We start from the raw sequence: 12,476 nt of genomic DNA, 5'->3' as shown, positions 1-12,476 counted from the left end.
ATTCCATCGCTCTACAGCGCAGGACCACCTACCCACCCACACCTGCCTCGTGGGTTTTCATGTCAAGCCTAGCACCATCTGAGGCAAGTGGCAACCCTCCCCCTATCCCCCCGGCAGACGGGTGTCCGCTTCTCCTCCAGAGAAGATGGCATGCTGGTGGAGCAAGCCCTGGGGCATTATGATGCCCTCTTCCCTGCACCATCCCGCGCCAACAAGGACGGAGTAAGATCTGGGTGGACATCATGGGCGCCATCAACACAGAGGGGGTGGCTACCTGCGCTACAAAAATGTCCTGAAGCGCTGGGAAGACTTCTGGTCCAGGACCCTCAACAAGGCCCGGCACCGCCTCAAGGCTGCTGATGATGGAGCAAGGCGCCGGTGCTGGTTGTCTACCAATGAGATGCGGGTCCTTGAGCGCTTGACCCAGCACTGCACGCCCAGGTCTTAGAGTTGGTGCTTCGTCTGGAGTCTGATGGTAAGTGTTTGTGTTCTTGTCCACCATAGTGCATGTGTATGTTGACGCGTGGCTGGAGTGTGCACCTTGGCCTCATGTCTGGCATGCCTCCTGTACAGATGTCTAAGTGCATGTCCCTGACAGTGCTGCATGTGAGTCCATTCAAGAGTCACCCACATCAATGGTCTCTGTATTGTGATGCGCACCGGCATGTTACGTGGTGCACATGTTTGCATACATGTGTCTGGACTGGGGCATGCGAGAGGTGTAACACATGGGTGCTTATGTCACCATCATGGACATGCATGGTGTAAATTTGTGTGTGTTGAGTAGTGAGTGTGTGACTGGCCAACCCCATGGATGCATGACACATGAGCACCTCAATGCATGATTGACTCATGCGGCCCAGTTGTCCTCAAGTGCACTGTGACGGGAGGTCTACATGGCCTAATGCATGACTGTGATGTGTATGTGATGTGCATGTACCATGATGCATGTGAGGTTCAGCCCCTCTTCTGATGTGCTTGCAGTGCCTTTTACACGCTTTGAATGTTTGTTGCACATGGCATGCATGTGTTTGCATGTGTGTTGCTTGCACTGACCTGTATGTTGTGGAGGGTGATGATGGTTGTGACGTTTGACAGTGACACTCATGTGCATTTGCTTTCTGGCAAGCAGACATTTGTTCGGTACACTAATGCCTGTGTTCAGTGTCTCCCTATCCACAGCGGCGATGGAGGAAGAGGGCGGAGACAGGGCTGTGGAGCACCGTGGCGGGGATGCCTCCACCAGGTGGAGACGCAAGGCCCAGTCATCCTCCCAGGTTACTACATCTTCCACCACAGCTGCTGAGGGGAGGTCCAATAAGGTGAAGTTGGACGTGGGCTCCTCAGCAGCGGGAGGGACAGGTGAGCCCCCACAGCTCAGAACCCGAATACCCCGCAGGCAGCCCACATGGGATCATGCCCCACAGGCAGTCCACGCCACAAGGAACCCCCCAACAACCGTGACCATACCCCACAGGCAGCCCACACCACAAGGGAGTCCCCCATCACCTGTGACCCTACCCGCAGGCAGCCCACACCACATGGAACTCCTCCATCACCTGTGACCATACCCCGCAGGCAGCCCACATGGGATCATACCCCATAGCCAACCCACGCCACAAGGGACCCCCAACACCCGTGACCATACACCACAGGCAGCCCACACCACAAGGGACCCCCCCAACACCCATGACCATACCCCGCAGGCAGCCCACACAACAAGGGAGCGCCAATCACCCATGACCATACCCCAGAGGCAGCCCACACTGCAAGGGGCCCCCAACACCCGTGAACATACTCTGCATGCAGCCCACATGGGACCATACCCCGCAGGCAGCCCACACCACATGGGATCCCCCCAACACCCATCACCATAACCGCAGGCAGCCCGTGTTTGCAGCTGATGCCAGCATGCGAGGCCCTTTTCACGCGATTTGACTGGCGCGAGCGGGGAACGTGATTCCGCGAGGGTACGTAAGGCACTTTTCATGCGATTTGACAGGTGCGAGCAGCGTACACGATTACAGAGGGGTACACAAGGACCTTTTCACGCGATTTGACTGGCGGGTGCGGGGTACGCTCCGAAGGAGGGGGGTTGTGTGCTGGACCATGGATGGCGCGGGGACTTGCCCCGTATTGGACATTTCACTGCCTTTTTCCTGCGCAAGGGGCGGTGTTGGGGGCATTATTGGGGCAGAAGGATGTTCACTGTGCCACGGCTGGTAATGGCCCGCGATATCTATGAACAGGCATTGCGCACAGATTCTGCTTTGTGCCCTAGCTAGGGCATGCGTGGCGCATGCTCCTTCGCTGCATGTGGTGCTTGCGCTGCTTCTGCGCTGGATTCTATGAATCGGGCCGCTAATCCCTCCATTCTTCTTGCCAGCTAAAATGACTCCTTGCCTCTGCAGGTCAGAGAGGAGCTGATGGAACGGGAGAGGTCCAGGATAAAAACATAATGGAAAGATCTGAATAGATTGGAGGACCGACCAGAGCACCACCCCATCAGGACCAGGAAAAGAGCAGACGTGCTCCGAAGGGGAGTCTTAGAACGAACCCAGGAGCAGGCGTGCTCCCAGAGAGATCCCTGGGATGAACCCAGGCAATACAAAATGGACACCCCACTCTCTCCTAGCTCTTCTCTCTGCGGGGTGAAATGGCCCCTGGATGCAAGAAATAAAAATGCCAGAGTCAGTTATGAGGGCTTCCCAAGTTCCTAGGTCTGTACCGAACTAAGGTGGAAATGAGGCCCTGCACTTTCAAAGCAAAAAGGAGCGAAACTGAGCCTCAAAACATTGAGATACATAAAAATGCCAATTCCCTGGCATAAGGGAAAGACATGTGGCAAGGTTTGTAAAATTCTTGGAGAGCTGAAGTAACATTCGAGGGAATTTGTTCCTCCGACGTATTCCACATCTATGACAGGTAATCACCACAGCTGTGCTGCTTGGGAAAAGTTTTCTGCGTCCTGCGTCGATGAAGTCGATACGCTGTCGTCGAGGCCCCCGTCGAACGGACGTCACCGGATGTTATAAGTAGAACGCACGACGCCCGTAGCCTCAGTTCTGTTTTTTCCATGAACGTGTTTGCTTCCGAGAGCTCGGTGCGCCTCGGTTCTTCTGATTTCTATCGGTTCTTCGAACTTAGTTTTTTTTTAAGATACCATGTCTTCGTCTTCTTCTACCCCGCGGTCGGGATTCAAGAAGTGTCGGGATTGTGGTTCCAAGATGTCGCTTACGGACCCGCATGATGTCTGCCTCTGGTGCCTCAGCGAGGACCACGCCACGGATGACTGTGACGATTGCCAGTCTTTGATGTTAAAGGCCTTGCGAGAGTGGAAGAAGAAGCTATCTGTAGGTAGGGTTTCCAAACTCTGAAAGTCGAAATCCGCTGGGCTTTCGACCGACGATTCGAGGGGCGACTCTCCGCGTCGGCGTAAGTCCAGGGGGTCTTGGTCCCGGAGTGGTTCCCGCCATTCCTCGCCTTCCCCGTCCTCGTCCGAGGACTCCGCCAGACGGCAGGTAGCTTGTCCTACCAAGCGTTCCTCTCCTGCGGAATGGGACGCATTTCGTAAGGAAATGATAGCGAATTTTGAATCGCAGGGCTCTGTTCCGTCTGTGCCTTCGAGAGAAGCTGGCAAGGAACGCGCTACGGCCACCGCTCGCATGCCTTCAGGCTCGGGCGGTCAGTGCGATCATCGGGACCCATCGAGGTCTCGATCGGACAAGGTAGATCGCTCTAGCCATGCTCGCTCCAGGTCCCGGTCCTCGACGTCCTCGAGACTGTCGGAGCCTGTGACGTCTTCTAAGAAGACATCAACGCCATCGGTGCCATGTCCATTGAGACACTCTCTCTAGGCTCCCCCTCCGAGGAAGTCGTTGATTCCATCGGTGCTGAGGCCGTCGAAGGACACGCTCGGGGCACCGCCCTCGAGGCCTGTGCCGGAGCCATTGGCGCCACGCTCGACGCTGATTCCGTCGAAGCCCTCAATGCCTTTTGTGGAGGCTTTACCGGAGGTATATGTGCATCGGTGGAAACTATGAGGAAGGCCCTGAAGAAGTCAGTGAGGCCTGTATTTGAACCTTTTTCTGTGTCTTCATCCAGGGATTTATTCCAGCCCCTGGATTACATCTCTGAGGTGGATGAAGGGTCTGATGAAGGTTTGGTTCCTGATGAGGTTCCTGACAAACTCTTGTCTGGTCATAGCCAGTTGGAAGACCTGCGTCAGTCTTTGCACAACGCCAGTGGTCTGCACACCTCTCTGTAGGTTGAGTTTGGTACACACGCTGAGTCTTCATACCGGCATCTCATGTCGAGGGTGACGGAGTACTTGGGGTGGTCTGCGCCACCAGTGGATTTTCTGAAGGATGACCTGACAGATATCCTTGACCAAGGTCCACCCACAGAGCCGGTGCTGCCATTTCATATGGCTTTACAGAGAAGGGTGGCGGCGGCTTGGACTGCTCCGGAGAGTCTCCCGGCAGTGAGCAACTTGTTGCCGAAAAAATACCGTCCAGCCAGTAGCGACCCCTGCTACTTGACGATGCACCCCACTCCGGAGAGTTTGGTGGTGCAGGCGACTACGGCCCCGGCAAAGCAGGCATCGTGCCCTACCATCCCTCCTGATAGAAACGATAAACGTTTTGATGGCTCGGTGAAGAAAGTGTTTTCTTCAGGGGGTATGGCTTTACAGGCAGCCAACTCAGTGTGTGCCTTAGCACGTTTAACTCACACTCTGTGGAATTGTGTGTCTTTGGCCGCTGAACATATTCCCGAAGGGGAGGAACAGGATGGTTTTCTTGGCCTCATTCAGGATGGCAAGGATGCCATGAGTGAATCCGTTCAGTCGGGTCTGGACATGGCAGACTGTGTCAGCCTGTCCATGGCGGCGAGCACCATGATGCGCAGATTTGCGTTGTTGCGAAAGTCGGGGTTTGCTCCTGATGTACAAGCCCGGCTTATCAACCTGCCCTTTGATAGTGTACATCTTTTTGGCAGCAAGGCTGACAAGAGCCTTGAGAGGTTGCAGACCCCCAAAGCTGCAGCGAAGTCGTTGACCGCTGCAGTCCGCCAACCTCTGCCTTTTCGTCCTAGGGGACAGCAATGGAGGGGGAGGTTCCTTTCGATACTACTCGTCTTTTGGTAGATCGAGGGGAGCGGCCAGTCAAAGGGGCCAACCTAGGAGTACCAGACGTGGAAAACAAGGTACTCGAGATGCCAAACCGCTCGGGCAGTTGCCTCTTTGCCCTCAGGCACTGCCGCAGCCGCTTCAGCTCAGTCATGAGGCCATGTCCCATGGTTCGCCGGTTGGGGGAAGGCTGGCGCAGCATCTTGTAGAATGGCGTGCCATTACTTCAGATTTGTGGGTTCTGGAGATCATAGCCCACGGCTACTGTCTTCCTTTCTGGCAGAGGCCTCACGATAATCCACCAGGGAATCTCTCTTTGAAGAGTCTGGATCCGCTCCTTGCGCATGAAATCAAATCCCTGCTGGAGAAAGGCGCCATAGAACTGGCGCCTGTAGCGGGGAGGAACAAGGGATGGTATTCCCCATATTTTTTAATCCCGAAAAAAGACGGGGGATTGAGACCCATCATGGACTTGCGTGGCTTGAACAAGCTCCTCAGGAAGGACAAATTCAAGATGGTTACTCTTTCTCAAGTCCTCCAAGCCCTTCAACTTCAGGACTGGTTGGTGTCTCTTGACCTCAAGGGCGCTTACTTTCATGTGCCGATTCATCCCAAGCACAAGTACCTGAGGTTCGTGGTTGGCGACTCGCATTTTCAGTTTCGGGTCCTGCCGTTCGGATTGACCTCTACCCCGAGGGTCTTCACCGAGCTCATGGTGGTGGTGGCAGCGTATCTCAGGAAAGGGGGGATTCACGTCTACCCCTACCTGGACAATTGGTTGATCAGGGCACGCTCTCCCGAGCAAGTCCTGGATCATCTGTCAGTCACCTGCCACTCCCTTCACAAGCTGGGCTTCTCCCTCAAATTGAAGTCCCACTTGACACCTACCCAGAGGCTCCACACATCTCTGGGGCAGTGTTCGCCTCCCCGGGTGAGGGCTCATCACATTCTACAGATGGTGGACAAGTTTCAACGTGCCCAGTGTCTCCCGGCGTTCGAGTTCTTGAGGTTGCCCGGCCTCATGGCATCCTGCATTCTTCTGGTGCCATAGGCCAGGCTGCGGATGAGATCTTTGCAGTGGGCTCTCAAGGTGCAGTGGTTGCAGGCCTCTGGCAGGATGTCGGATCCAGTTCAGGTGCCGCCCTCAGTCGCCCAGGATCTGATTAAAGGGGCTCCATTTCGGCTACCCTGGCCGGAGGTGGCGATCGTGACGGGGGAGCTCATGCCAACGAGTTGACAGTCAGCGGTCGTTGGTCTCCGTCGGAGTCCAGACTCCATATCAATCTGTTGGAACTGAGGGCCGTCAGGCTAATCCTGAAGGCTTTTCTGCCGGCTGTGCGGGGAAAGAATGTCCTGATTCTGACAGACAATACAGTGGCCATGCACTACCTCAACAGAAAGGGGGGGGAAGGGTCTCTCCCTCTGTGCACAGAGGCGATGCAGCTCTGGTTCTGGGCCATCCAGCAGGAAATTTGGATCTCGGCAGTTCATCTGGCCGGAGACGAAAACGTGGCGGCGGACGCTCTGGCAGAGCACCTTCTCTCACGAGTGGGAGCTGGCTCAGGAGATTATCCTGGAGATCTTCAACCCTTTGGGGGACCCCACAAGTGGATCTCGTGGCCAGCAGTGTCGACCGGAAGTGCGAAAGATTCTGCTTGCAGGAATTTCCTCCAAAAGGAGCCTTGGGGGACGCGTTCATAGAGGAGTGGTCCTTCCCACTGCTGTACGCGTTTCCTCCAGTCCCTGTCATTCCACTTTCCAAGTGCTGCGGAGGTTATGGAGGTTCGGTTCCTGAATGATCCTCATTGCTCCAGCATGGGCCAGGAGAACGTGGTACCCGGACCTTCTCGACATGTCCATCTGCCATCCACGCCGTCTTCCCTACCGAGACGATCTGCTCTCACGGGAGGGGGGTCAGGTTCTCCATCCAGAGGTCAAGTCCCTCAACCTTCATGCTTGGCTTATGAAAGGTTGAGGTATAAGGATTGGGACCCCCCTAAAGACATGATGGAGGTGTTGCTTTCGGCCAGATGGCCCGCAACAAAGTCCCTGTACCATTGCCGCTGGAGAAAGTTCTGCGACTGGTGCAGGGTTAAGAATGTGGATCCTTTTTCATGTGCCATTCCTGTGATTCTGTCTTTTTTGCTTTCATTAGCGCACAAGGGCCTTGCAAGAGGATTCAATTCAACACTACAGCTAAGTCAATGCCTAGTCTGGGATACTGAATGGAAACCCTTATTGATATATCTTTATGTCCAGTTCATGCGTTCTGGATGACTACCCCTATATGACACCCCTCTCTTAGAATCCCCCTGACCCCACTGAGTCAAGAAGTAGGTTTGTTTTGCAAATTTAAAATATTTATTTGAGAAATTAACAATTTATAGATATATCACACTTTGATAATACATTAATAATTGATAGCACACTTAGGCATATGAGCAGTAATCAGCAATAAGCAATCCTACAATAGCACCGTTCTGGTGACTTGTGACTAGGAACAGGGAAATAAAGTATCAGAGAATGCTTTATGGTTTCAATGAATTGCACAGATGAAAAAGAATGCAGCACAGAAATCGACTTGATAGGACTTCACTAAAAGACAATGTAATCACTTTTCTTTGAAAATTCACTCCCCCCTTTATGCAATATAAGGAGATGGAAAGGAGAGCACACAGTTCTCAGGAATGCAATCAATACAATACGAAATTCAGTTCCCCCCCAGCAAGCTCAGAGGAAAACAGGTCGGAGTTTTAAACACAGGCCCAAAATGCTTTGAATGTGGTTTGCAAGGAAGTGAAAAATATGCTAAAATGCTTTTAATTCCCTCTAGAGGTTCAGGGTGAGTGATAGATACTTTGAATGAGTTCAGGATCACTTTAGCGATGCTCTATGAATGGTTGTCAAGTTGCAAACGAATTTTGCAACGGAAGGCAAGCAGCTGCAGATTTTTACACGTGAGCTAACCTTTCAATTCGCGGCAAAATGTCAAATCGCGGCAGATTTTTCCGAGTGTGCCGGGCGCGATTACAGAGGAACTACAAGGAGTCGCACTATCGTTTTGGGGTCCTAGGACAGCCTAGGATCTCAGCTTCCAGATGAAAGTTAAATTTCGTTCCTAACCCAAACGGTTCCGGAGTTATAAACGATTTAGTAAAGGTAGATTTTCAGATTTAAAACAACTCAAAATGACAAGTGACAGCGTGCAACTTTGGAGTTACATATGACAGCTCGCAGCTTAAGAATGACAGGTGACAGGATCTCTAGGAGACAGTTCTACTCAAGTTAAAATAGCTTGCATTAGATTATTTTAACTATGAGATTGGGTTCTGCACAGTTTTGGCGGATACTCACTCCTAATTTTTAGAAGGACTGGGCCTCGTCACGATCTGGTCAGCGGGTTTTCTTCACTCGCCACGGACGGTCTCTGCACACAGCGTCTGGGTCAGCTCTACTCTGCTGGTCTGGTCTGGGTCTCTGGTTCTGATCAGGTCTGTGGGCCCGGATACAGCGGTCTCCGGTTCAGCTGGTCTCTCTCTGGATACAACACTGCTTTCTGGCAAATGGCAAGAGTTCTTGCAAAGAATTCAAACAGCTCGCCTGGCTGTGAATAGTTGCAATGATTTGAGGCCTGCTAAAGAGGGATTTAGCTTGTAGTTGACCTCTCTGCTACAAATTCTGAAGTAAAGTCTTGGTCTCTGAAGGTGGATAGATTGAAGTTTCTGTGTTGGCTCTCTGGAGGTTGATGGAGGTAAAGTATGGATTTTCCTGGCAGAGCGTCCCGCAGCAGATGGAATAGAATGTCTCTATCTGTCCTGACTGTCTGCTTTTATGTGTTTTGAAAGTGGGTGGAGAGGCTAGCTTTCTAGGCCCTACCCCTCTCCACTTGTCATTGGCCACTTCCTCCTCTTCCCCTTGATTGGGGGAATGAAATGAAGTGTCATCATGATGAGGTCTGTTTATGATATAGAGAACCCACCCCTGTCAACTTTGCACACAATCTATATCTGATCCAAATACATACTTCCCCGATAGACAGTTTTTTGGCATTGCATACACACATCATGCATTTACTGATGGTAGCCCCTGTTCCAATTCTGTCGTTTCTAGGAGCTTGGGTTCAAAAATGGCAACATATTTCACTTTTTGGTCGGGTTACCAATATTGGATTTGTCCCCGCATTTACACAAATGTTCCCAAAGCATGTGGGCATTAGGTGGTTGAGTGTCAGATTTTTAACATACATACATTTAGAGTAATATCCTCTTTTCCGCTAAAACCCCCCCTGAACATACCACCGGGTCCTAACACGTCTTCAAATGTGCACAGAAAAATCACAAGAATAATGATATCACTTATAAAATTTTCACAAGTCCGCTCTATGAATGATCCATCTTTTTAGATTTATGTTCTGGCCCCAAAGGGGTGTGGTTTCCCATGTCACATGGTGTAGAAACCAGTTTATCCAGTTTCTGCCAAGCTCAGAGACCTTGCCCCTCCCAGCTTCTGACAAGAGGAAGCTATTTTACGGTCCCCCTAATCAACCATCTTCCTGGGCCCAGGACAGGCCTTTGTTCAACTCCCTGTAGCTGCTCCACCCCTAATCTAATCAGAGAGGTGACAACTCCTTTTGGCAAGGGGAAGAGTGGCTGAGCAGGTTTTAACTCCTGTGGGGGTAGATGTCAGGCAGAATTCAGTTCCTTAAGCCAGGCCCCAGCTAATGTCACTTCTAGTTACCCAGTTTTCTGCATTCAAATAAACTAACAATTTTTTACACATGCAGCTAGAATGCTGATTCTAAGTTTACAACTATGACATTTAAACAATTGAAACCTATGTGACACTCAAAAGTAGGTCACTCATTTCTTTTAAACATTTAGATTTTTAGTGTCTTTCAGTCCAAATTTACTTAAACTGCTGAAATCCACAGCTCAGCCAGTTTTGCTATGAACATTATTTTAGGCTCGTCCTCTTTCCAGATTTTGTATGCCAACAGGACTTTATTCTGTCAAATGTCTGCTGGTGTTCAGTGAGATTGTTGGATATTCTGCAATGTTTGAAATGGGCATTCTGAGCTTGCCTTCAGAGAAACAAAGGGTGATTTTTAAAGTGCTTTCTAGCGAACAGGCACTGCTGTTTTTCTCTTTGGCACCCCATTTCACTCGTGGCTCTTCTGACCCAGCACACCCGCACCGGGGGGTGGCAAGTCAGGGGACCATTTTGGTGTGCGCACAAACTGCGCGGTTTTCATAGATTCTGGCGCACCTGTGGGCTTTTTCGGCCATCTTGGATTTCCTAAGCCCACAGCACCAAATGTTGTAGCATAATAGTCCAAACGTGGGTCAGAACACCCAACAGCCTGCAAGTGGGTACCATTAAAGGTTACCTGGCGGTGCTATCCATATTTAAGCGCTCGTCTGAGGAGTGTTCTTATTTTAAGATTCCTTTGATTTCTCCGTTTTTGAAAGGGCTCACTAATGTGTTCCCACTGTCACCTTTCCAGGTGCCCGGTTGGGATTTGAACCTGGTTCTAAAATTCTTAATGGCAGCTGTGTTTGAGCCTTTACATTCGTGTCCTTTGAGATTGTTGACCTTTGAAACTGTATTTTTAGTTGCGGTTACTTCCGCTCGCAGAGTGAGTGAGTTGCAGGCACTATCCGCCAAGCCACCCTGCACGGTGTTCCATAAGGACAGGGTTGTCCTTGGGGTTCGTCCTTCTTTTCTTCCGAAGGTTGTGTCGTTATTTCATTTAAGCCAGAAGGTCATTCTTCTGGCGTTCTAACCTCCTCCGCATCCTGGTAAGGAAGAGGAGAGGCTCCATAGGTTGGATCCTAGGAGAGCGTTAAACTTATACATCTCACGCATGTCCCGAGTCAGAGTGGACGATCAGCTCTTTGTAGGATACGCTGGAAGGCGTTTGGGTCATGTTGTTAATAAGCAGACCTTGTCCAGATGGATTATCTTGACCATCTCGGAATGCTACCGTCTGGCGGGTAAGGACCCTGCGGTAGGCTTGAGGGCCCATTCTACTAGGGGTGTGACTGCCTCCACTGCTCTGCAGAGGGCTGTTCCCATTCGTAACATTTGTGAAGCAGCCACATGGTCCTCTGTCCATACTTTTGTAAAACATTACTCCCTGGACTCCTTCCATGGTCAAGACTTAGCCTTTGGTAAGGCGGTCCTCTAGTCTGCAATTTGATTGGGCATTCTAAATTTCTAAATTCTTGTCCCACCTCCATACAAAGCTTTGGGAGTCTGTCATAGATGTGGAATACGTCGGAGGAACAAATCCCCTTGAAGAACAAGTTACTTTCTTACCTGGTAACATTCTTTCGATGGGATGCTCTGACGACGTATTCCACATGGTACCCTCCCAGCCTGCCCCTCTACAGAATGTCTTATGCGATTGCTGCTTAAGTTTCCGCAAGGCTTTCTGTAGTCATTCTGGCAGAAGATTGGTGCCACACGTTCTGGGGAAAAAACTACAACTGAGGCTACGGGCGTCGTTCATCCTACTTATAATATCTGGTGACATCTGCTCGACGGAGGCCCTCGAGGACAGCGTATCAACGTCATTGACGCAGACGCCGAAAAATGTTCTAAAGCAGCACAGTTGTGGTGATTACCTGTCATAGATGTGGAATATGTTGTCGGAACATCCCATCGAAAGAACGTTACCAGGTAAGAAAGTAACTTGTTCTTCTCAGAAACAGCAGTGCCTAGAATGTTAAATGAAAATGCCAAGATTGTGTGCAAGCCTTCGCAGCAAAATTAAGCATTTGACTGTGAAAGAAACAAATGCACGAATATTCATTTTTCCTGTTAAAGTAAAATAATGCTTATCAAAGTGTCCCCAAGACTTTTAAAATATGAACTTGATTTCTGTCCATAATGAGCCCCTCACAGATGAAACCACCATGCACAGAATCTTCAATGGGATGCTGAACTGGGTTTACAGTGGAGTTCTTGCATGGCTGAGAGCAACAAAATAACATTTCAATTTTGCCTCAAAGTGACACTCTCCAGAATCAGATGTGCACGAAAGTCTTCTTAAACTGTAATTATGTCTTCTTTCACCACTGCATGCAGGGAACAACTTTGCCTGGCATTTCTACATGTTAAAAGTGTGTGCCGTTTAAAAAGTTCATTGTAAAGTAAAATGTGAGTTAAAGGCAATTCGGGTTAAGTGAGGAAAGGCCCTGGTTGCTTTCTATTGGTTTCATTTCTCTCTCTTTGCTTGTCAGTCCTTCAAATGTGAAACTGAATTTTTTCCCTTGGTTGGCCTGGAAACCAACAAAGTCCTGTTGCTTCAAACAGGATGGCTTCTCCCTTAAATATACAAAGAATA

The 12,476-nt window shown here is 50.4% G+C and overlaps 1 protein-coding gene across 1 annotated transcript in view; it reads left to right on the top strand.

The window, feature by feature from the left end:
- The window catches only part of LOC138568003 (NXPE family member 3-like), a 540,599-nt gene that overhangs the window by 402,675 nt on the left and 125,448 nt on the right, over nucleotides 1-12,476 (top strand). The window lies entirely within an intron of this gene.

This window comes from Ambystoma mexicanum, chromosome 1p (genome assembly GCF_040938575.1).
Source record: "Ambystoma mexicanum isolate Mex_15411 chromosome 1p, UKY_AmexF1_1, whole genome shotgun sequence".
NCBI lineage: Eukaryota > Metazoa > Chordata > Amphibia > Caudata > Ambystomatidae > Ambystoma > Ambystoma mexicanum.
This window is presented reverse-complemented; position numbering and strand designations above follow the sequence as displayed.